At 41.4% G+C, this 26,283-nt stretch overlaps 1 long non-coding RNA gene across 1 annotated transcript in view; it reads right to left on the bottom strand.

The window, feature by feature from the left end:
• Positions 1-26,283, bottom strand: part of LOC136358485 (uncharacterized) — a 1,172,843-nt gene that overhangs the window by 474,670 nt on the left and 671,890 nt on the right. The window contains exon 2 of the long non-coding RNA XR_010743121.1: positions 709-794. This is a non-coding gene — a long non-coding RNA (uncharacterized lncRNA). The remainder of the gene's footprint in view (positions 1-708; positions 795-26,283) is intronic.

Raw genomic sequence — 26,283 nt, 5'->3', positions numbered from 1 at the left:
TTTGGCAGAGAGCTTGCCCTGCTCTAAGCTCTTGCACTAATTGCTACATTAACGACTCCCGCACTTAAATCAGAGGGTCAGTGGTCACCAGGTGAGTCAGTGCAAAGAGAAAGGGCAGGGAATAAACCTCTTCTGACAGCTCTTGTTGTCTGTCACTAAATTATTCATTCTCAAGGCCTTTTGATAACCAGGGGTAAGGAGGCTGCTGATAATTTTCAATGATATTTGATTTAAAGCTGCAAAGCTCTTGGTTTCTTGGTGCCCTGTCAGGAATTTGACCACCAGCAAGGCTGGAAACAAGTGCTGCTGGCAAATACTCTTGGCAGGGACCATTCATAACCAACACAGCTCAGCACAGCCTTTGAAGGAGCACACCTGAAGGAGATTGCTCAGGGCAAGCCTGTTCAAGCCCATTTGCACTGCACATAAATCTGATGAGGGTCCTAAAGAGGCAAAAAAGGTTTAAGGGTAGTTGAGAAACTGCTCAAAGTGGTGTCATGAGAATTAGCCAGGTCAAGACTCAAACTGAGGGCTGTGGTACAAGTCTCCAGGTATCTTGGGAATATGAATGTACCAGCATCTCTACTATAACTGCATTGTTTACCATGTAGAATCTGAGAGCTTAATAGATTAACTGTAGTGCTTCACACAGAAATATCTGCTATTTTAAATATCTTGTCCTGTTGAATCTTTATTACATATTCTGACAAAAAAAAAAAAAAAAAAAAAAAAAAAAAAAAAAAAAAAAAAAAAAAAAAAAAAAAAAAAAAAAAAAAAAAAAAAAAACACCAAACCTGTGGTGTCTGAGGTAATCCTTGGTGCTAATCTGCAGCATTTCTCCTCACATGTTTTGTCTCTCTTGTTTTTTAGGACAGCCAGACAGCTTTCTTTGGGAACAGCAATGCAGGCAACTCTCACCATATGCTGTGTGGGTTCTCTCTTTCTACTCCTCAAAGGAACTGACAGCCTTGCCAGAAAGGAAACAAAACAGTGTACTTCACACACACAAAAAAAAAAAAAAAAAAAAAAAAAAAAAAAAAAAAAGGATTTGAAGGTTTTATTCAGTATCAGAATTTAAAAATATATCTATAATCTTACATAGGAAAATTCATTAAAAAAACCTCAGAATAATTCAAAACCTGGCATATTGGTGACCCACTTTCCCACTTGGGTCAATGTGCATTCCCCCTTGGTTCCTTCTATGACTGCAGAGGAGCTTGGACCATTGGCATGGTCGAAACAGAGGTAAATGTTTTATACCTTCTGTTTAAGAGTCAACATTTCTTTACTGGAAAATGGAAACATGGGTCTGACTAACAATTTTCTAGTGATTTTTACTCCTGTTATGATGTGAGGCTAAACATTTCCATTAGAGTAGCTGACTTGTGCACTATTCTATTTCCTCTGAAAAAAGCAGTCAGCTCCCCCTTACAGCATCTCAGATGATCACAGACATAATCCTTAGCCAAATATCTGCACCACGATGTCGGTGGGAGCTGTGGGTGTGCAAACCTGGAAGAGTTGTACCCGTAAAACATCTGTATTGCTAATGTGAGGATTGCTGTTCTGAGTTTCACCTCGTGCCTGCTGCTTTTAACTACTCCTTCTGCTCTCCCAGAGGATGTAATTTGGTTACTTATTCAGCTGACATCAAAGGTGTTCTTCTCCTGAGGTTCACAGCGCCAGCACTTAACAGAACTCCTGCCCTCCTGAAAAATGCTTGTGTAAGATAAAGCACTGCTGAGGGCAGTTGGCCCTTGGCTACCTGGGCTGTGGGTTTTCCATGCCAGAACTTCAGAGCTGACTCAGCTCTAACTGAGCTCTTTGAGGAAGCACATGGAGATACAGCTCCATTGTTTCCAGGGACAGAATAAGGCCATTCATTTTTGGGCTGTGCCAGCTTGAATTCGAAACCTGTGTAGAATAAAAGCCATTCTATAAACCCAGAGCTGACACAGGTGCTCCTGCTGAGAACTGTGCAAGATCTGCCTGAGATCTGGACCACAAGGGGTCCAGGGGAGGGGAGGGGAGGGTTTTTTTCAAGTTAGTGCCATGTTTTCAGGATGTTGGACCAAGACTGGGAAAGTTCTCCTGAGTCCCTTGATACAGGCATAACCTGAGCATCTTTACTGCAGGGAGCCTGGGTCCCAAAGTTCTGTGTTTGAATCAGAAAAGTCCTTCTGAATCCAAACAGCCTGTGGCTTGTTAGCTTGGTTAGGATGCTGGATTTGAAGGAGTCCTACATATTTACACTCTGCCTTGGCTTGGGATTGATTCCTCCAGGAATACAAAGCATGGAGAGAACAGTGCCAGTGCCCACACAGCAGCCTGGGCTCAGCATGGAACATCACAAGAGCTTGAATGACACTATCCATGCCAGGGTGCTACCAAGGGATTTGGTCTTTTCCAGAGTGTTCCAACGTGCCAGCACCCTGGGTGATGGAGTGGTGACTGTGGTGCCACAGTGACACTCTGGTTAATGAGGTGAAATGGTTGTAACCACACAAATCTCTGCTGCTAATTATAATATAAGCTGAGTAATAAATACAGGCTGCTTTGGCCTCACATTTAGCAATTCACATGACAGATATTACTGTAGTAGGCTACATGTAAATCAGCTGGCAGATTACAAATGTGGTTTCTGTGATAAACATACCATCCATTTTACTCTTCCTGCCTTCTAGGTTAAGTATCTAGGAAAATGAGTACATTTAGGAGTGTCAAAATGTAAATTTGTGAAGGGCTTTTTGTCTACTGCTTTTTTCTAAATAAATTTTGCTAGCACCATGTTAATACAGTAAGGTGCCTCATAAAGCCAAGTTCATTGCAAATACATTGCATCAATTAATTTTCTGCTTAAAACATGTTCAATATCAAATCTTCCTCTGCATACAAGCACAGAAGTAGATTTTCCTTGTTGAGGAAATACAAAAATGTTTACATCCACTTTTATGCTTGCAAGTTGTATTGAAGGAACTAAAGGAATTCAAGTAGTAATTTTTATTTTGGACAAAAGACCAGGTTTAGGGAACACAGGTATTTAATTTTCTTATGAAGTCACAGCTGGGCTCCCTGAGGATTCTCCTGCAATTTTGCCATTGTGAGGTTGCATTAGATTGTTTTTTCCAGGCAGTTTTCCTACAGCTATGATGAAGTTGATTTATGACCCGTCTACTTCTACATGTTACAGCAGCAATATTAGCCAAGCTTCTTCAGAACAGATCCACTCTCAGACTTTCTTACTCAGAAGAAATGTATTTATTCCATACTCCTGCATGGAGCTTAGTGTCTCTTCACATTTTATTCCCCTTATCACATATAGGTTAGAGAAGAAAGTTAAAGGAATGTTTCTTAGGTTTTGTCCCTCACGGAGATCTTAAAGGGAAAAACAAAAGAAGAAAATGAAAAATTCTTTTCTTCAGGAGCAAAAAAACTTCACAGGAGGTTAACTGAAAGAAAGGGACAGGATGCCATCCCTTCTCCTCACTCCTGTGGATTTGATGATGATGAAAGGGGAAGTAGATGAATCCTTCCATTTCATTCCCATGGGAAGTTCATTCTTGGTCTCTGGAATTCGGGACAGCTGAGCAATATGCCCCTTGTGGGTGACTCATCCCTTCCCTGGGTCTCATGGAGTGAGCACCAGAGTTGCAGCTCCACTGTGACCAACTCAAAATACAATTAGAGAAGGGAAGTGATGTGCTCTAAATGGAACTACGTGTCACAGAAATGAAATGTCCATAAGCTAAATTCTGAACCAGGCAGAGAAGTGCTGTGGGGATGTTCTAAGCATAAAATATTTTATCTGAAATGAAGAAAGGAGTTCATTTGTTTCACAGTGTGGGCAAAGCTTGTCACTGAAGAAATCATTTTTCAATATTTTTCCTGCACTGTGTGTTTGCTACCCTCACTTTTGAGAGCTCAGTGCTCTCTGTGTGGTACCTGAAGCATCCTGCATGACTTTCAGATGCACTGATTGTGAAACTGTTGAAAAAGTAATAGACAGTGATAGAAAAGTGCAGCAAAAAATAATTACCAATGGTTTGCACAGAGAACAGAGAGAGAAAACAGTACAAGGAAATCTGCAGGAAGACATAGCTCAATGATTACTTTCTGATTTGTTTGATGCCTGATAATTAGCAGAGCTCCACTCTCAAGAGTAAGCAGGGAAATGAGGAGGAGGAGACCATGAGATAAAATCAGATGGAGAGGGTTTGGTTGCAAATCATTTTCATAATTTTCATCCCTCAGCATTAAGCTTTTGTGTCTTTGTTATTCTATGGGAGATAGACGGAGAGGTAAAAACACAGAAACCTTAGTTCTATCACCACATATCCTTACAGAAGACAGATAAAATAGCAACTTCCTTAATAAAACAGGATTATGATGGAAGGGGCTGTGATAAATGGTTTCCAAGCACTCCTCCTTTGGGGAGGGGCAGGACTTGCAGTGCTGCCTTGGCAAAGAGAACAGCAGCAGCTCTTCCCAGCTCACCTTGGATCAGCAGCACTGGATGTTTGCTGGTGTTCATGGATCCCTGGGCCTTGGGAAGCTGATCCCAGTGGAGTTCATGCCTCTCAGCCAGTGCTGCCACACTGGTGGTTACACCTGTGGGACAGTGGGGTGGGGGCAGTCTGGGGACATTTGTACCCCTGTGCTGCCCATGCCAAGAGCAGAGAGGTGTTTCCACCAGTGTTAAGCATCTTAGTTAATTATCTGGAATGTAGGGAAGAGTTAAATATGAGCTGAAACATCTTGATTCAAACTCTAGTTGTGCTTGAGAAAAAAGGCTGAATGGAATCCATAATGGGACATGGGAAAGTCCTGATTCAGCTACACATTTAAGCATATATATAATTTTTCAGCAAATGTATTATAAGCAGTTGTTTATACAGTGCTGAATTAGGGCCAAGTTTCCCACTTGATACAAGACTGTGATTTTTGTTTTTCTACTACAACCCAGTGGAAAGAAGCTAGACAACACTTTTATTAATAAACTTTAGAGAACCTGAGAACAGATCATAATAATTTGGCTTTGATTTTCCCACAGGATTTAAATTGAAAAAAAAAAAAAGATGATGGTGCTTTTTACCACCTCTAAAGTTTATTGATTTCTAGGAGAAATGCCTTTTCCTTTCAGGAAATCAGAGGATGCTTTTTGAGTAAGGCAGAATATTCAAATTGTTAGGAAGTAAAATCCTACATTACCAGGATGCATCTTATTTCAGCATGGCATCTTGTTAAAGTAAATGGAGATGAAGTGAAAGCAAAGTCTTGGCAAAGTTGTGTTGACAGTACCCCTGACTCTTAATGAAGAAGACAGCCCTAATGTTAGAGGATTTATGTTCTTTAGAAAGAAAGAAATCATATTGGAGGTCAACCCAAGTAATCTCAGTTCAAACTGGAAAGAGATTCTTTTATGATAACTTTTTCTTTAGAAAGCTTAAGCTGAAGCCCCTGTTTGGGGTCATGTCATTACCAGGTCAAACATGACTGCACTGAGAATATATTGTCCCTCCAAGGTAATGTCCTGTTCCCTAAAAATGCAATATGCTGCTGAATATTCAAGTGAAAATTATCATCTTTCTAACTGCAAATAAGTAATAATAAATAGCAAATATATAGTAACAATAAATAATATATTGGAGTGAATCCTGCATCCCTACAGCCCTACTCAGACCAGGCATGAGAGCAACTTCAGAAACCTGGAGGACTTGAAACGCCAAATGAAATATTTGATCCCCTATTTTGTCCTCTTCGGTGTCCTTCATTACTCCAATTCACAAACAGATATTGTTTAGCCCAGAAACTTGTGTTTGATCATAACATGTATTTCAGAAAGCTGTGCTGGCTTTAAGGACAAACAAGTAGAAAATCTACCATTTCCTTTGGGAATTTTCCCAGCAGTTACATCGTCATGTTCATACAAAATACGTTCTTTTTTTCAAATTCAGCTTTGTCTTCACTTCCAGACACTGGTTCTTGTTATCTTTTTTAGGCTAAAGAGCCCTTTCAGAAGCAGAACATTTCCTGTACATCAGTACTCCCACAACAGCAATCCGAGTGGAATCTAATCTCTTCCATTAGCTGGATGGGTGAACTGAAGCATCCTGGTTTAGGACATCTTTCTCTAATACTAAAAAAAAAAAAAAAAATTTACCTTTCACTTGAAAACCTTTTCAAATTAATGCAGTGTGAAATATGGACTAAGAGCTATGAGGAACAAATTCAGTAGATGGGGAATTTGCTTTCTGACTTGGTATCTATTATCATCTTTTAACTTTCTTTTCCTCTTTTGGAAGTATTGCTTTAGTAGAAACAAATGCTTTTGTTCAAAACATTTGGGTATTTTCTAACATGTAAGAGATCAGCTGTGCTGCAGCACAGGTACAGAGGGTCTGGTGTGTGTTGGGCATATTGAAACAACCAGAAACAAAGCTGTGACTTTTCCCAGCATCACCTGGATGGAAACACGGGCTCTCAGCTGCAGCTGAAGCGCTGCTTCTGCATTTTGGCTGCAGTTCAGCAGGTGTGGAAGTGTCTGCAGTCTACATGGTCCTGCTTGTGTGTCAACATGGCCCATCCCTTTGCAGGTCAGATTGTCAAAGCCATTCTTGCTGCTGTAAATAAGTCAGACTCACTGTTTTCAATCCAAGCTTTCTGGGAATTCACTGTGGGAAGACTTTTGCTGAGCTGACTGAGAAGGAACAGAATGAAACTTGATTATCTCCAAGTGCTTTATTCATAAGAACTTTAGCAATGGCATTAGAGGAGAGGGATTATCTACAATTTAGGCTCCTGTATGGACTTGGTGTGAGCAGCTAAATCAAAGCCTTTTTGTCTCCAACATGTAAAAAAACTGCCTGACCCAATAGTCCATAGCAACTTAAGAAGCAAACATTAAGGGTTGAAAGGATTGAATTTCAACTCAAGGGACTGTTGCATTTAAAATCCTTCTGACTTCAAGAAGTTTTAAGGTAAGTACTTCATAACTTAGTTTACTAATCTACTAATTCCTGCTGCTCCATTGTTACACAGGTTTTACATTCAGAGTCCTCAGCACAGTGTGAACCTGCACCAGTGGAGACCTTGAGATGTAGCCCCTTATACATTACATTGTACATTACAAAGTTCATTCCCAAGTCCTGCTAAGCCCCCAATACCAATGAGACCAGGCAGCAAAGTTTTCCTGTTGTTCCTTAATTTATCTGAGCTATTACCTTGCAGAGCTTCCACACCTCCACAAGCTAACTAAGCAAAGGCTATATTTTTCAGATACTAATTTACTTGTTGTGAAGCTCTTAACTTTTAATCTCAGTGGATCATGACTATTTTAGGAGACATTCAAGAACTTTGTGGTTCAGCAGTGTTCAGCTGTACCCTCCATTCCCAATACATGGAAACCGCCAGTGGCAAAGGAAATTACTAATGGACCAGCAAACTGGTGAAAGTTCTCAGATCACAGAATAATATTTTTGCCCAGTTCTCCCAAAATCATCATTCCTAGAGACATCAAGCCTAGAGTTTCTATGAAGGAAAACAAAACAAAAAGAGAAGGAATGGCTTAGTTGGGAATGCTGATGAGGCAGATAGAAAGGATTCAGCTGCTAGAGCAGGCTCTGTCAGACTGCATAACTTGTTTTCACTTTTAGAAAAAAGAAGCATATAGTCCATGGATTAGGTTAAGACTGGAAACAAGGTTTGCAGATAAGGATAATTATTTCATACACACCTTCATCTCCCTGATTTCCCTTCAATTTCAGAAGTTTAATTACTGGTCTAGTTAATCAGCATTATGAGGAATCACAAAGTGTTAGGGAATCCATTGCTGCCTCAAGTCCTCAAGAGTGAGCCTCTGCTCCACAGAGGACAGGTGGACCCTCGAGCTGCTCATCTCCATTTCTGCTCTCTGCTCCCCCATTTTAAAGCCCTATGGCACTCAAGCTGCAGGATTTTCTTCCAAGTGTTTTAGAAGTTCCAGTTGGGTCCATCTGAAGGACAAATTACCTGTTACCTGAACCATCACTTGGCTTACCTCTTGATCTGTTATTTTCTTGCTCTCTCTAATCAAGTTGTAGACCCCACAAACTTGAATCTTTCACATTTATGAATCTTTCACCAGTGGTATTTTTCATAGAGTAAAACCTGTTTTTCTGGCCACATATGGGAGAGATTCTGCTATTTCACTTCTGCAGAATTTTTATGTGCTGCAATCGATCACCTTCTGTACAAAACAGCTGGGATTCAAAGGCAGAGGAGTGGACCTCTCAGCAATTTCATACTGGTGAAGTTTCTCTCAGAGATCTTTAAATTTCGTTGAAAAATTAGTACATTCTGTTAAACTGTATTTATATCCTGTCTAGATCATAGAGTCCATGTAAAGTCACCTAGAAAATTAGTGCTTTGAAAATTAGCTAATCAGTCTCACATCTGCATATCAGTCCTCAATCTACCTACAGCATTTTACTCCCTTAGCTTTCAGTTTCATCTGAAAAGATAAAAGGCTAGCATGCAGCTCGGAGAATGCTTAAATTGCTTAAAAATAACATATTTAAATACAGATAAAATGCATGGGTTTGTTTAAAGAAAGAAGTGTGGTTATAGAATAAGGTAGAGGAAGAAGTTATGGAAAAAACCACACTTTTTGAGTAGCTGAGGTTACCCACCAAAGGAAAAAAATCACTTTTCCTATCAGACGAAATGCACAAGCAGAATACAAACCAAGGCCTGTATTGTTCATATCTCTGAATATCCTTTCCAGGTGCCCCATCTGCAAAAACTTGAGAGACAGAAGATGATAAAGGCATAAAAAGGAGCTCAGAGGAAGAGCAAAGCCAGATGAGACAACTGATAAAGTGAAGCATAACAAAAGGCATAGACTAGACGATATTCACCAAAAAGTAGGTGAATACATTTATGTACATACTGAAATATAAAATAAGTGGGCTGCTGGGTAATACCTGGTCTTTTGTTTAGAACTGTCTTCATATTAAGGAGGAAGTGGCCTTATGATGCTGGTTTAAAGGATGGTGGCAGAGGAACCAGGGAACTGAAGCTTTGGGGCAGGATGTCTGTCACTCTGGGTAAATTGGTAAAAGCTGTAGCATATCCAAAACCAACAGACACATTGACCAAACCTGGGATATATTAGAAAAAGCTGAGGCTTTTGCAGAGAAAGTAAAAGACAATGTTGCTCAAGTCTGTCGGAGTGCTTTGAAGGAAACTTTTCTGTACACAAAACTGTAGTCTGATGAGGTGCTTCCTCACATTTCCTAAGGGCTTTTGAGAAATGGCTTTACCAGAAATTCTTGAAAAGTTAGTTGTTTTGGAATATGATTGTGAAAAATCTTTGCATGGACAAGCAGATGGCTGGAAGGTGGGAATTAAAGGGCAGGAATGTGTAGGGCTGTTCCCAGTGCCACCCTACAGAGGGTTCCAGCACATGCACTTTTCAAATTACACACAAAGGATGTGGAGAAGAGCCTTGTCAGTGAGGAGGCTTGCTGATATTTTATTATTCAGATTAGTAAAAGACAAGTGAACTGAAAAGAATTGTAGAAGAATTACAGTATTATGTGACTTCATGATTAAACAGCAGATGAAATTTAACACCAAAGTGTGAAGTAATGAACTTCATTTTAAAAATGCCAAAAAAACCCAAGCACAATCTTAACTTTGCATACATGATTATGGGCTGTGAGCTAGTTATTACTACTGAAGAAAAACATCTTGAGGTTAAAAAAAGCCACTTTCATGCATCTATTAGCTGGATGCTCACTGACAATCAAAAAAAAAGAAAAATAAAAAGCCAAAGAATAGAGAATGGAACAGAAAACATCATTATGCCATTATACGAACCCATTAAATAATCCCACATTTGAAGTAATGCATGAAATTTTTATCCTTCCTCTTGAAAAGGATACAGACAATTGGATAATACTCAGAGGAAGTTGCAAAGGTGAACAGAGGTACAAAATTATTTCCATATAAGCCACTAGACTGAATAGAAGCACCAGCAAAGGCACGAGTTGTGAATGTCACAGTGGAGGAGGCAAGGGGGTGATTGCACTTCATCCTCATAATAAAGGAGTTAGAGGTCATCCAGAAATGATGCAAGGTGGGAAGTTTAAAACAAAACCAACCAAAAGAGTAGCTAATTTATTGTACCATGAATATTTAAGCTGTGGTTAAGTTTTGTCAGAGTTACAGGTGTTGTAAATGTCAAAAGTTTACATAGGCATAAAGAAAATACTGCACAAGTTCAGGGGGAAAAAAAGGGACAGAGGAGTCAGCCAAGTCCCAGGGCTCCCCTGGACCAGACTCAGGGGGAGGCTGGGTGGGTGCAGCTGCCTGTTCACACCCTCCTTTCTACTTGTGTGAATGCAGCACTCAAAACTGGCATCAAATACATTTTTCTGCATGCCTTGGAGAGGAAAAAAAGGCATTGGCTGAGGCACAATCCTTCTTCATACCTCCCCAAAATGGGGAAAAATTGTACAGTTACTGTCCGGGTCAGAGAGACAGTTTTGCTAAGAAAGCTCAGTAGGAAAGGCAACTGGAACCTCTCAGCAAAACCAGAGCAGAGGTTCAGCCGCTGTCACCTTCTCCAGCTGCACAGACCCACATCCCAGCCCAAGTCACCCTCTGAGCTCTGGGAGGTGCCCGTGGCTGTGCTGTCACCATGAGCTGATCCCACCCCCTCCCATCCCTCCCATCCTCCTCAGGGCTGTGCTCCCTGGAGCTTTCAGCCACTCCTTCCATCTGCATCCTCACTGAAGTGCAGCATCTGGCCTGGCACTGTCACTGGGGATGTCTGGTCACCAGAACTGTCCCCTTCTCCCCAGTCTTATGGGAGGTGGCAGCTTGGTGGGAGCAAGTGTGAAGAGGTTTGAGCTGTTCCTGCTCACACTGCTTTGCTCTGTCTAGAAAGTGCCTGAGTGTCTTTAACACTACGAAAAATCACGCCCTTTGTATTCAAATGAGGGTGAAGTTGCTGCATAATTAAAATAATCTAGTGGCAGAAAGTCCAGAGGGAATTTACAGCTTCCACCATAGTGGATTTTCAAATACAAACACTGTAAAAAGCAGTAATGTATCTGTATAACTCACAGCTGATTTAAAGCCTAAGTGACAAAACGTCTTGGGGTTTAAAAAAATAATCTCCTCTATTTCAATTTTCTCCGTATCCCTCAGCAAATGTATGCAGCACAGCCTGAGAGACACTGCTAGTCCTGCTGAAGGATATTCTGATGAAGCAGCTGCTGCAAACAAGTGTATTACCACAGCAAGAAAAGGAGCATGAATACAGCGAGGTGCAAAATGACACAGTCAGCATTACCATATGTATTTACCTAGGCTAGAGCTCCGTGTAAATAATATATAAGGAATGATTCTTTGCTGTGTCCTAAGGGAGGAACAGCAGTTACAACAGATCATCTTAATAGGGCAGAGTGTCTAGGAGGCCCTGGAATATTCCTGAGGTAAAACTTCTGCCACAGTGTAAAGATGTGCTTGGCTCTGACCTAGCTTTTACAAATGCTTGGATAACCCATAAAATGCCCTTTGGGCAATATTTATTTGCACATAACTCATCTGAATTTACATGGAAATGAGAAATGCACAGAAAGCTGCTCAACACCAAGGCCCTGCCATGCAAAGATGTTCCTCAGCCTTCATTCTGTTTGATTTTGTGGTGTGGAAATTGAGGGTGACCATGATTCATCCGAGATGACAAGAAACAGGATGGAGTGGGAACAGAGAAGGCTGATTACAGGGCTAAATGTGGGTGACTGCTGGGACTGGGAAGAGAGGAATGGAATTGGCACCACTTACAGAACAGAAGCACTAAGAGGAAGTTCTGTAAAAAAAGAAGCAGAAAAAACCTGATGGACACAAAAATAATTAGAAGAGAGCTGTTACTTTAGGGAACTGTAGGCCATAAAGTGTGGCAGAGGAGTAGTAATAAGATTAGAAGAAGCCTAAGCATCAAGGAGGATGGGGAGGGAACTGAGATCTGGACACACAGCAAAAAAAAAGAGTTGTCAGTGAGAGTTCAGAGAGAAGCTAAAATTGGGTGGAAAACAAGCCAGAAAAATGGCTAGGGGAATATAAAATGGAATTAATGGTCTTCATCAGCATTTCCAGTTAGTTGAGAGGAGAAGGAAACCAGGGAGATGGTAAAATTAAAGGGAAGCAAGTGAGTACAGCCCTGGCAAGGTGCTGGGGATGTAATGGGTAATGATTTGCAAAATCAGCTTAGCTAGTGCTTTTTCTCTCAGAAATGTTTAATTTTGAAGGAGAGGAAAGGAAGCTATGAAGGAAATAAAGGCAGCTAACAGCTGGGAATGCAGGATTGATCATTGGAGGAAAGAACTAGGAATAAACAGCAAGCAGAGACATCAGAGTGAGAAAGACAAGGGAGAATGAAGGAAGGAAAGACAAGATCATGAAGAAAGATGGAGGAAGCTGCAGCTTTGAGCCACTTTTTTGGTCACAGTTTTGTATTCTAGGGATTCTATCTGGGAGCTGAAATCATAACTGAAGGAGCACAGGGCAAATGCTTGCAGGAATTTCCTCCAGTGTCCCTGAGCCCTCACTTGGCCCATTGACCATACACTGGTTAATCAAAGCTGGAAAGCAAAATTAAGTTTTGGGGAGATCTTGAACATGTGAGGGGAAAGCAAATGGAAGGGAACTACACAAAGCATTAAGGACAGAAAACAGATGAGAGAGGAGAAGACTTCATCAATGAGATAATTCTTAATCCTCCACAGAAGTGCGTGAAGCCACTTGTTACTCATATTGCAGAGAGCATGGCATGGGAAGTAACTGAGAGAGGGCTATAATCACCACAGAATCATCATAAATGCTGAACCATAGCCCCCTCATGATCACATCATCAGCTGAATCACTCAGCTTCTTCATTAGTCTGTGCTGAAAAAAAAGGAAAAAAAAAAAAAAAAAGAAAAAAAAGGGAAACAAAGAATTATATTTCTGTATAAGGAGTTATTTTTCCGAGCAAGCAAGTAAATCACAAGCCAGCATCCCAGAAGAGAGTTCCTGTGCAGAACTCATTGCAGATTAGTTGTACATTATTTTATATTAAGTGTTGGACATATTGTAGAGGGACCAACTTGTTGCCATTTCATGTTTCCCAGTGGAATGCTGTTTCCACCCTGATTTCTTTCTCTTGACAGCTCTAGTAATACCCTGGATGTGATGGGTAATGGCTTGTAAATTCTGTTTAGGAAAAAAAAAAAAAAAAAGAAATTGCCTTTAGTTTGGCATTATGGAAAAATCTATTTTTCTTCCATTTTTCTTCCTTTCAGATGTTTTTGCACTTGGCTTCCAGACCCCAGACATGGGCAATACTGGAGCAAGTGAACATGGGAGCTCTCTTTGCTTTCCACAAGCAATAATCAGCATTTTAAGACACATCTCTGAAAATAAGGGTTTAGGGAACACAAGGACAGTCACTTTCTCTGGATCCTCCTCAGCTGTGAGATTGAAATCACAGCTCCTCATTTTCAGCAATATTATCCTCAGGTTTCTCAGAATAAAAAGTATCTCCATTCTCTTCACTCCATGTTAACAGGCAGAGACATCACAACTTTCTTTTCTATGGGTGGCCCAATAAAACCAATATAGGCTATGAGTTTTCAGCCATTTCAGACAATATTTTTCATTGCATGGAGGAAACCATGCCAGGAGAAAAGAGAGCAGCCTGTCCTGGCCTCCTGCTTTCTTCCCAAGCCTGAAAGAGGATAACAGGCCTCATGTGCCCATGAACTCACCATTCAGAGCCCACTTGTAACATCAGTAACAGCTCACAGAACCATTCCTGAGCTTTTTTTTTTCCCTGTCCATCTATCCTTTATCACTCAAAGGTAAAGCTGCTGCCAAGCATCTCTGTGTTTTCCTTAGAGCTATTATTACTTGTCCTTGAGGTAGCAAAAAACTTGCACACAAACATAAAAGGGAAATGCAACAAATCCTGTCCCTCTACAGGAAATACAGTTGGTGTAAACCATGCTGAGTTTGGGTTTAGGAGACTTTGCTCCAACTCTTGGCTGCAATAGTCCACTTCGAACTGTCACTAGTTTGTGCTTCCACCATCACCAAGAGGATGGCTGTAGCACCAGGTAATGTCAACAGCTTTACAAGTACAGACAATTTAAAGAATTCAGAGCATTTTATACATGATAATTCTGTTATATTTTACATAAAAATGGCACCAAAACAGCTGAGACTAATTCTGCTTTCACACCAAGGGATTGCAGTGGCATTAGAATTAAAAAAAAATCAGGGTTTAATTTCCTATATATTCCCCTCCTCTCTGAACTATTCCCATTAGTCTCTCCCCTCTATTTGTACAACATGCTCCCAGGCCTTGCCAGCTCCAAGTTTTCATGGATATTTGTTTTATGCTATTAATTTAAAGCTCATTTCTCTAAGGTGAGCACTTTCCCTCTGCTTTTCCATTCCCCAGCATAACAGGACACAGCCCTGAGTAAAGCTTTAAAGATGCAGAATGGTGCAAGTGCATACCAGCAGTAGCAGCAATATCACATTTTCAGTCTCCCTCTTGAAAAAAAAATTTATTATGAAAAAAGACAGGGAGAGTGCCTGTAAAGTCACAAGGGGTTTATTGCAGTTTGTTAGACTCTGAGTAGCATGAGTCCAGGGTACATGTGTTAATTCATCACTCGTGTAGTAGCTGTAGCTGGATTAGGACTATTTTGGAGGACAGAGGGTTTTATTTTTGGCCAAAGGTCACATGCTCGGTGCTAGAACATCCACACTATGTCTCAGCAAGAATGGCATAGTGAAAACCCTTCTGGAACCCAAAAATTCAGAAGCACAGCAATTCAGGAACGACAGCAAAACTGCTCCCTGAGTCAACTGGTGGCCAAACACTACTTCTGCAAGGCTGGTGCTCATGCACAGGCAGCACTAGGTGACTGTGAGTGAAAATTACAGAAATCAGCGGAAAAAAATCAGTGGAAATATGGAATGACAATGTTCAGCTCACACTGATGGGTAGGTGCTTTCTCAAGAAGCACCACTCAGACAAAATCTCCCCTCGTGGCCATCTGGAGTTCCTCAGGGGTACAGTGGGTACTTGTGTGCTTCTCCCAGATTCTGCTGTCCCTGTCACAGATGGCCACAGATGTGTGCACAAACCCTTCAGCTGCACATTGTTCCTCCCACCACTGTCTCAGGTAAAACTGCAGGCTGGCAGCTTTTCTTAAGTAAGCAGCAAGTAATGAATGGACATAAACAGAATGAGATTTTAAAAGAAAAGCTGGGTAATCCACAGGTCATGTAACCAGTAGGATAAATAACAGATGGGCAAAGATAATCTTGGATTGGAGGCTGAACAGTGAAAATGCAATAGAGTGACTTTAAATGAACTTGCAATATGAAACTGTCCTTGCCAGGACCCCTGACAGACTCCTTGTACTCTAGCAAGGATTTAGAGTCAGGAGCTGTAGAATCCAGCCCTCTCTGAATTGAAGCAGGAAATTAAAGGGAAAGAAGACAAGGAACCAGCCCTTTTAATCCTGAGAATACACCTGGGTCTTCTATTTATAGAAATAAAACCTGGTATTAATGTTTGAAATAAAGTGACAACCAACCATTAAATCTGCCACAGACAGGAATAGAATTCTTTCAGGGTTACTGAAGTCAGTGGTGATCTAAATAGGCATGAAATGAGGTTCTGAATGATTGTAGTGTGGCTTTCCTTTTCTTTAGGACCACAACTGGAATATTCACATCACCAATATGGGAAGCAATTCCTGGAAACAAGCCAGCACAGGGAACCTCCTAGGAGAGAGGTTGTTTGTAGGAGAAAGCAAAGAAGCCATGGGCAGCATCAGTGGCTGTTTCTTGGCTTTACTGGAAGCTGTGTGTTTTTTTCCCTCTCTCTGTGTAGAACACACTCCCTGGAGAAAGCAGGCTTTACCCAGCTCGCTGAAGGCTCTCTGCTTTCCAAGCTGCCTAATTACAAATTACGTCACATCAACTCATCTGAACCCCCATGCAGAGGGATTACAGACCTTTAGGGAGTCAGATGAGGCTGCTAAGTCTCAATTCACTTTGAACATTTCACAGATAGCTACTAATCACTGGCAGGCTCTTCTGTGCAGCTCAGGAAGTGGGGTCATGTCTAATCTGGTAAATCAGTGTCCCTGCTGCCATTGTTCCCTGGGTAAACACAGGACATGTATGACCTGGGGGTGACCTGGGCTTCCCACACTGCAGCCAGCAGATTTATAAAACCAGAGTGGGTGTATCGTTAGTAGAAACTCCCTGGTAAGGTGGGAATTGAGGATAATTTCAAGGAGTTATGGGTCTCTGCAGGGTGGTACTCTAAGTTGGATGCTTCAAGTTTTATAAGTTTAAATTTCCTTTCCAAATTGGAGAAATGAGGCTTTCTACCTGGAAGGTTACTGCTGAAGCCAATAATTCTTGATTTTTGTTGATCTTATCTGTTTGCTGAAAGTATGAATCTGTTGGCTCCTGAGGATTTGACACTGAAGAATGACGACAAGACATCCTGTGAAAGATCCCCAGAAAGGCACAAAATCTGTTGTTGAGTGCATTGAAGTGCTATCACCCAGAAAAAACCACAAAGGACTTTTCCTGAAATATTACTTACAGGTTTGATATATCTGTGTCTTCTCTGGAGTCTCCTTTGCTACCTCACTAACTCTCCTAGGAAATGAGAACAAGCTGAACACCAAAATTTTTGACCCAAGAAGAATTCTCAGATTTGAAATTTAATCTGGTACCACAATGAAAACATGAACTCAGTGTTGTTTATTTGTGGTTATTTCCTTCTTCCCTTAGCACCAGATAGTTTCAAATAAGGTACTTTTCCTTACTGAAATATTTTCCTCCTGGGAAGATCAAGTCGTCCTGTTTACTCAGAAATTGTTGGATTTCATTTTGTTATCTTAAATTGGATGGAGCTCTGAGAAACCTGATCCAGTTGAAGATGTTGCTGCTCACTGTCAGGGGTTTGAAATAGATGATCTTAGACATTTCTTGGGTGTTTGATCACAACCTCCCTGCAGGTAGAAGCCAAACTCCTCTTGATTTTAACCGTGTACCTTTATCCCTAGGAGCAGATCAGAGTGAAGGTTACAAAAGCAGCATTTTTGCAGCCAGCCCAGGAATTCTCAAAGCTGTCATGAACCAAAATAAAAGGCTGACAGGTTTCAAAGAGCCATTTACCAACTGTCCCCCTTTTATCTCATTGTGGAGTAGGAGAGGGAAGTCATGATGTGTAGAGACAGCCAGATCCAGATCCTTCCCTATTCTGATGGCTTTCGTCACTCCTCTAAAATAAATATAAGCAGTGGTGATGTAATTTACATCTCAAATGACACAAAAGTTGCAACAGAAGACATGTCCTGCAAGGTGACTATACTTGGATATCTGGACAAGAATAACCAGTCTCTAAGAATTGAAAACACCTTCAAAGTGCTCTGTCCAGCTGCTAGACAGAGGTACAGCAAAGCTGAACTGTTCAGAGCTATGACCAAATGGTAGAGTTTATAACTATGATTATTTGTAATTTTTTTTCCTCAGACTCTCCTGTCTTACCTATTATTCATATTTCTTCCCCTTGTTTCAGTACAGAAAGTATAACCCAAACTGAGGAATATGGATAATACTGCCCTGGAAGTTGTGTGTTAAAGAAGAAAATTTAATGGAATGAAACCCTCGTATCATCTTTGGGTCTGAGTTGACGTGCTGTGGGGCCTCTGGGGAGCCTGGCTGGGTATATTTAGATCTTGAGGCTTTCATTCAGCAAGGCACTTAATCATGTGCCTTGACATCATGCTCCTGAGTGCTCCTTCTGGACTTCATCAGGAGTCCTCATCTCTCTGACCTTGTTCGTGAACATGTAGCTACATCATTAGGTTCATCTGCATTAAGGACCTTAATTAGAAAAGGGCTTCATCTGAAAGGTTCATAGCTGAGCTGAGGGCAGGGGGGAAATCAGCTTTTGAAATCAAGCCTCTCTGTGTGACAGCCCTTCGCTGTGAATTTCTGCATCTGGAGGTCTTGTCCAGGAGGGTGCTGCCTTCTGTCTACAGCCATGGGGGTGAAAATAGGGCTGCTCTGGGTGTGATCCAGAACAATTCCAATGTCAAACACACTAATGACTTGTGTCTTCATAAAAAGGGGCCAAACAAACTAAAAAATGTGCAGCACAAAGTGAACACTGATGCTGTATAATAATAAATTTTTCTGTACAAAGCCATGATAAAAAAAAGTTTACATTTATCATCCCACTTAATTGTATTAGGTCTGAAATTAATGAGCCTTACCTCTAAACTCCATTTAAGACAATAGTTAATTGCTTCATTTTAATAAATTTTGGCAGAATGGTGAGTATAACGATGACTGAATGCTCAATTATTACCTAGGCTAGAAAATGAAGATATACAGTATTAATGATATACACAATCTGAAAAGCAATTAGGCTCCTGAAGGTAGAATAAGCAACTCACTCACAAACAGGGTAATAAATGAACTTTCTTATCAAACACAGGGGAAAACAAGGTCTTAGAAGCAAGAAATCTCCTTGCCTGGGATTTTAGCTTGATTCATTTCTGGTTGCCCTCCCCTGTGACGTGTTCAAAACCTGTCAACAGCAGAGTCATGAGAACACAAGAGGGGCAAGCAGGGAGCAATACATTCATGCTGAACAGCTGCTGAGGCATGAACTATTTCAGCTTCTGACAACAGCTTGTGCTGCACAGAGTGGATGTAGGAACTGCATTTCAGAGCTCAGCTTTACAGCAGCATCAACAGAGGCAAGGGGCACATGACAGATCTGGAAACTGGAGTCAGAAATGAAAAAAAAACAAACTTTGGACAGAATTAATCTTCCCTGCATATATGTTCTATACCTCAGACACACAGTGGTGTATTTGTAAACCCACAAAACTGTGGGGTGTGGGGGTGCTGTTTCTACTTCTACCACTTAAATTATTATAAACCTCTCTTTTTCCCTGGTTGTGTTTCCTCTGTGGGCATTGAAAACTCTCTAGAGCAGGGCACATCACCTTGGAGTGAAAGAGGAGTGGTTTGGTGTCCAGGACACTCTGTCACCTCCACAGCTGCTCCAAGGAGCCCTCAGAGAGGTGAACCCTCCTCAGCAGGTGCCTCCTGAGTGCATCATTGCAGTTTCCCCCCTTGTATGGCACAGCATGGGCTGGAGGGAATTTGGATAAATATTGCTGGAAGTAGCAATATTTCTTCTCTCTTGCACCTCTCCCTGTGTGTTTTTTTCCTTAGGAGCAATGTTACCAATCTGATGTGAGAATGTTTACAAGAAACTGCCTTTTCATCAGGCACTGAAGGAAAAGTATATTTTTTTTATTAAACGCCTGCATCCCTCGAATCTTTGAGATGTATAGTATTTGATTTCATCTCTATTTTTCTCAGTTAAGAGAAATTAGATTGTTTCAGAAGTGCAGTGACAGATACTCTAGATGGTCTTTAAGTAGTACATTGTACAGAAACACTGTACAACCTCTCCTTTTGATTTAAAAATTATTACATTCCCCAGAAGTCCAGTCCTGTTTGCATTCATTAGAAAGTTGCTGCCTAAATTCATGACATTTTCTGAACCATTTTTTGTTTCTTTGACAAATCTCTTTTCTTGGCAGTTTGCAGCACTGTATTTCCATTTCCACAACTGCTTTTTTGGTTTCTTGCTCCATGACTGATTACGCTCTGTTTATCTATATTTAATCACATTCACCATTTGATATTACTTCAGAGTCCAATTTCAAATCCCATTATCATTTGTGGGTCTTTAGCATAATTTAAAAACCAGAAAACCTTGATTTCAGTGTCATTATACCCAGTGTTAATACAAACAATAACAAATCTCACATCCCACAGCTGGCTTTTGCAGAGTCTCTCACAGATGTTAAATTTTCTTTTAAAAGGGATGGTTTCTAGAATTAACCTAATTTTAAGCACTGAGCTAATATCTCATGCCTGTATGACTCTGCTTCTTAGATGTTATTTTAATTAGGAACCAAAGAATTGGGTTAAAAGCTTTATGAAGTTCTTATCCAATGTACTGATTGGTTTCATTACAGAAGGCTTTACATTGACAGTAAAACTCCTGTTCTAACAAGCCAGTGAAGCATAACCCTTTTTTTTTTTTTTTTTTTTTTTAATGAAATCACGTGGGCTTTCCAAAATAGAGCCTGTTACATATATTTTGTGCCCTTTAAAAACAGATTCCTCCTTTAAACCAGATCCATTCATAGGAGATAGGGCATCATTCAGGTGGCTTTGGAGACTGTGACAGATCAAATGTGCAGCCTGAGCAGAGTATGAAAATCCTGACAGTGGCTTCTACTGCTGCCTCTTTTTGATTTTTATATCATGGCTGTTCACTGGCACTGCTTTTCTAACTAATGTTTTCAAGACAAATCTGTTTCACTGCTTTTCTACTCTGTTTTCTGAATCCCATCAGCTAGTCCTCGTGTATCCTGGCTGTGGCAGAATGCTCACCCGAATTAATCCTTGAAGCTATTCCTATTCAGCCAGCTCTGAGGCCTGTGGAGCAAGGTGGGGGTTGTGTATTTTGACTTTTCCATGAGGTTTTGATTCAGGGCCTTTGCCAAGGAATTTCCACCACTGCACTGCTTGTGCCAGGCAACACTTGAGACTTTCTCAGCCGCTTTAGTACCCGTTCCCCCAAGTGCAACTGTGTCAGGAAAGTTACCTTTATGCCAAGGATAACTGTGCCAAAGCCTAGAAAGTTTATTGAGTTGGTGTTTTTTGAAGGCAACTTTTTTCCCCTGGATCAGTAGAATCCTCTGAAATCTTGCCAGCAAACATTTCCAGGCTTGGGTTTTCACTGTGGTTCCTCTTGACTTTCAGCTCTTACTCCTCCTGAACTCTGCTTGCATGGAGACAGAGACTGAATTTGCTCTTCACAGCTCCAGGGCAGATCCAAATATTTTTGTAACACATTTCAGCTCCTCAATATCAGGGGTGGCCAGTTTCTGTCTGTCCTGTGCTTCCCAAAGCTTTTTCTCCTTTGCTGCTATTATGACGGTGAAAAAGGGAATTGCAGGGCTAGACAGGCAGTCTGGTTAAAAAGGTAATTAAATTAGAGATAAGCAAAGTTAAAATGCTTAAAGAAAGAGATGAGCACTGAGAGGTAGAAGAGAGGCCAAGGAAAGGGAAATAAAACAGGAACCAAACAGTCAAGAAGGGAAGGGAGACACACCTGGAGCACTGGTGGCTGTGAGGTGGGCAGAAAACTCTGAGCATGGTGGATGGAAAAGAGGTTCAGACTCTCATTAGACTCTTCTGCCACTGATGGCAAAGCACAAATCCCTCTGGGCAGCCACATGCCCTGCTCCTCAGTGCCAGTCTGGGACCAGAGACCAACTCCTGCTCTAATTCACTGATTCCCAATGACCATGACCGAAGGCCACACCTTCACTCTGCTGGTTGTGGCAGATGGACTAATTTATGTTAAACCACATGCTGAGATTTACCCTGACTGCTAGCAAGATTCTGTTTGGATTTTTAACCAAAGCACAACAGAGGAGCCTTGATATTAAACAAAACTGTCATTAAAAGACCATTACTGGAAAGTCGAACAGTCAAATGTGAAATATGGATTGACAGCAGAGATCTCTCACTGCTATAAACACATCTTGTAACTGAGAGACATGGAAGCCTTAAATCCCTCAAAAGTTATAATTCTGTGTGCCCTTTTCATAAACATCTCAAAACAATGAAAAATTAGTTCTGTCACCAGTTCTTTCCTTGTGATTGCAAATGTTCATAGGATATGGGTCAAAAAAGAATTTTAGGCATTCTTTTTCTGAAGGAGGAGTAAAAATCTTTGACAAAGAGAGCAATGAGTAAAAGTTGGACAGTTTTATCTGAAGATAAAGGTAACCCTATCAATCTCATTAACTGCTTTAATATCTTTGGAGATGAGAATTGATTCTTTAGTGCTCACCTGTGTGGAGGGAAAGGTGAAATAACAGAGCAGAAATTGGAATAACATTTCAGTTTACAGCTCTAAGAACCTCTGGTGTGTAAAGTGATTTGCTAACAAGAGTGTGTAAAATCTGGAAAAGGGGAAATAAAAGACCCACGTTTGAGATAAGTTCTGCTTCTGCTGATACCCCAGTTCATACTGCTTATTTCCTGCAGAATTCTGTTTTGTGGTGTGTTTTACAGACAAAAATGGTTAGATGGCTTCCCCGAGATCATGTGGGGCCACCAACCAGAACCCCTCACCCTACCCTGAGTAAAGAGGTGACATAAACTGGGATATGGGTGCCACTTAAACCCAAGAGTATAAGGAGATGGAGGAGACATTTGTCTATCTCCAAGCATCTGAGACAGTCTGACTATTAATTCTGCCTGCCTTCTCTCAGGGTGACTCAGGAAATTCTTCATATAGAAAATTCACCTGATATAGTCAGGACCCAGTCTTAGAGAGGAGGACCTGAAAGGACTGCAGTTAAACTGACTTCTGGAAGGGCTGGGAATTAATAGGAATCAACTTCTCAAACACTCGTGGTATTTTATATTCCTGACGAAAGGACTGAGGCTGCCAAATATAATGCTTAAACCAGGCTAAACCAGCTCATTAAAAAAAAATTAAAAAATAAAAGAAAAGAAAAAAAAGAAAAAAGGTGATTCTAAGGAAATAACCATAAACCTGTCTTTGGCCATACATCACTTTTGAACTTTGCTTCAATCACGGTACAATACGAGATTTTGGGTTTGTCTAGGGACAAAAGTGAAATTTATTTCCCTGTAAATAAATCTTTTTAATTGTGCTGGTTTCAGCTAGGATAGAGTTAATTTCCTTCACAGGAGCCACGCTTTGGATCTGTGTTGAGAACATCACTGACAACACAGGGATGTTTTAGTTATTTCTGGGCAGAGCTTACACAGAGCCAAGGCCATTTCTCTTCACCTGACCCCTGCAGACAGGAGGCTGAGGGTGCACAAAGGGGTCGGGAGGGGACACAGCCAGGACAGCTGACCCTGACTGACCACAGAGATATTCCACACCGTGTGACATCAATCCCAGTGCATAAAGTTGGGGGAAGGAGAAGGAAGATGTTCAGAGAGATGACTTTTGTATTCTTAAGTCACCTTTATGCCTGAGGGAGCTCTGCTTTCCTGGGGATGCCTGAGCACCTGCCTGTCCATGGGAAACAAGGAATGAATTCCTTGGTTTGCTTTGCTTTTGTGTGTGGCTTTTGCTTTATCCTTTGAACTGGTTTTGTCCCAACCCATAAGTCTTCCCATTTTTGCCTTACAGTTTTCTCTGCCGTCCCACTGGGAGGAGCTGTGTGAGTGTCCATGTCAGCCTTAAACCTGGACAGGGACACTTGTCTCCAGTATTTAAACAAACATTTTAAAATAGATGGAGGCAATTTTCTTTCAAAAGGACATGATTAAGAAGCCTGCAAACCAGACTGACAGTCCTCCACCCTTCACATAAAGGGTGATTTATCATCAGCAAGGAGAACCATTCTTTCTACTGCTACTTATTCTGGGCAGCAGAAAGAATGGTTTCATGAGCAAACATGAGACAGAAATGAAGAGCAAGGGCAAGTACAGCTCAGTCCCTGGCTCTTGCAACATTTCCTGATGGCACTGGCAAGTGATGTGGCCCCTTATTTTCTATCTCAAGTTCTTCTATCTCAAGGAAACCACCATTCATGGGTGCTTTTAGAGTAGTTTAGGTCTCTAGAGGGTGAGGGGAGAGCTCCCTCCATTCTGGATTCAGTAGTTGTTCTGAATCTACACCAATTACAGAAGACAAACTGTGCATTTATATTTTTATCGAGGACCAACTCAGCAAGTTTACTGCACCATTTTCTGTCTAACTGGTGCTGTGATTCATCTCACCTACCTAAAGAACCAGGCTGCTCACCCTTCATGGTCACTGGGAGACCACAGGCACTTTGGGGACATAATTTGTCACCTGGATTCACAGTCTCAGGCTGCTCAGCTGCTCCCTCCCCTGTGTGCCCTCCATCACCTCGCTCAGATATGGATGTCTACACTGCAGAGGAAGTTTAGTCTCACTGCCTGATTTCCAGAGAAGCTAAACACTCAGTTTTTTAAAATATCAGAGGCCTGTTGAGGTGTTGGAAATTGTTGCTGTTTAGCCAATTTGTGGCATAACTTTCTCAAACCTTTTGATTTGTCAGGACCGTGAGACTGTGAGAGCTCATGCAAAATGTCACCTTGGTACTTCCAGGACACTTTTCCCTCAGTAGACACATCCAGGCAGGGACATCGATTGAAACACTTCCTGCAAAATGGATGGGAAAGGCTCTGTCCTCAGAGTCTCCTCATCCTGGCAAGTCCAGTTCCTAATTTTTTTCTCTTATAGATGAAGGTTCATCTCCTCAGCAAGGCTGGGGTCTGAACTTCAGATGGACTTCTGACCCTCTGAGGCATTTCAACATCAAAGATTAGGGCTGCAAAGCTGCCAGAAAGTTGGAAGCATGTAGGGCTGAGTGAACCTTCTTCAAAGCTACTGTATGAATCCTGTCATAAAATTAAACTTATCCTCTCCAAAGCATATGTGTTTTTCTGCCCCATGCAGGTCAATGGGATTTTTAAATATAAAGGGCCAGATTTCAGACCATGTTCAGTTTAAGCCCTTTTCTGTGCATTTTACTAATCCAGATTGTCTTATTCAGCTCAGCTCAGGGAATTTGGGGTGAAAGAAAGTCAAGGTTTTCCTTGGTAAAGTGCACTAACTACTTCCCCCGTAGAAGTTCAGAATTTTTATGGAAATGCTTTACAGCGGACAGAAACAAGAAATATGAAAAAATCGGAGTTTTTTAGAAACTACAGAACTACTAAATTCTGAAGGTGTTCAGAACTTCCTGAATAAGGGCTGAAGAGAAATTATTATGTGGTGCCTTCCAGCATGGTAACCAAAATGTTCTCAAAGTTACTTTTTGAGGCAACGGCTTCTATTTTATATTTTGACATTGGAAAAAAAATCACATTTGAGAGAGCATTTAGCAGAGGTTATGTTTGCTTTTGCTAGCTTTCCTTGAGTGTTTTGTAACCAGTTTCATAGAAAATGTTTCTATTTTAACCGTGTCTCACCTTTGTTATTGAAATGCTTCCAGACCTCTTGGTCTCACTGCTGAGGGTCCTGCAGCTCCCCAGATCTGAATTCTGCAGCCTGAGACCTCTCTTATCTTCCTGGTTTCTTTCTTGCTTGAGCCACAGTTCATTTCCTAAGAACTAAGTTAATTAGTTTTTGATCTTTTCTTCTTCCCACACAAAGAACCTTCTCTGTTTCTGAAAGATATTTTCCTACCAGTGCTGACCTTGGTGGGCTACACAGAACTGTGTGCAGACATCCCCATGAGAGAAGGAGCTAAAGGGAGCAAAGGAACCCTTAAACCCTCAGAGCAATGTTCTTTCTCACCTCCCAAGTGTTGTGGCAGTACCCATTGGATCAGCTGAGATTTTTCCATACGTTTGCACACACTCCAGACAAGCTGTGCCAGATATTGATGTTTTCTGAATACCCACCAGTGCCTCACTGAACCCTGATGCCTTTCCTGCAGACCTTCACAGCTGGAGGAAGGAGTTTCCTTCACCCAAAATCTGCAGTGGTGGCTGTGTCTCCATGCTCCACACTGGAATTAAGTGTTTAAAGGCCCCTGTGCATCTGGAGTCCTGCCCAGAAGAATAATGGATAAAGGACAAAGGATGTGGGGAGCACAGAGGGATGGCCAGGGGTGCTGAGCACCTATGGGAATGAGAAATAGCTGCAAACAGTGTCCAAGCTTGGTGTGAGACCACAGGAAGAGGAGGCTGGACTGGAGGCACCTTTGGCTCAGGTTCTGCCAGGATTTTCCTGTGGATTATCCCAGCTGAGTTCTAGCCCTGGCCCTAAGGAGATATGGGGAAGGAGCCTCTTCCTGCTGGTGTGGACCAGCAGCCCCCAGCTCATCTGCTCTTGACCTTGGCAAACAATGAAGGTTTCTGAGAATGCTGCTGGGGGTGAGCATGTGTGAGGAGAGATACGTGTAAGCCCTGAATTTATTCTCTGTATTATTTCATGATTGTTTGGCTTCAGTCTTAATACACTTCTTAGAAAGACTGAGAGGATGGAGTGAAGCAGCAGGCATGAGATACCACATAACTAATCAGGGCTCAGCCAAATCCCCCCCAAAAAATGAGCAATATTACAAAGGTGCTTCCACACTCTTTCCT

The sequence above is a fragment of the Sylvia atricapilla genome, chromosome 1 (genome assembly GCF_009819655.1).
Source record: "Sylvia atricapilla isolate bSylAtr1 chromosome 1, bSylAtr1.pri, whole genome shotgun sequence".
Taxonomy (NCBI): domain Eukaryota; kingdom Metazoa; phylum Chordata; class Aves; order Passeriformes; family Sylviidae; genus Sylvia; species Sylvia atricapilla.
This window is presented reverse-complemented; position numbering and strand designations above follow the sequence as displayed.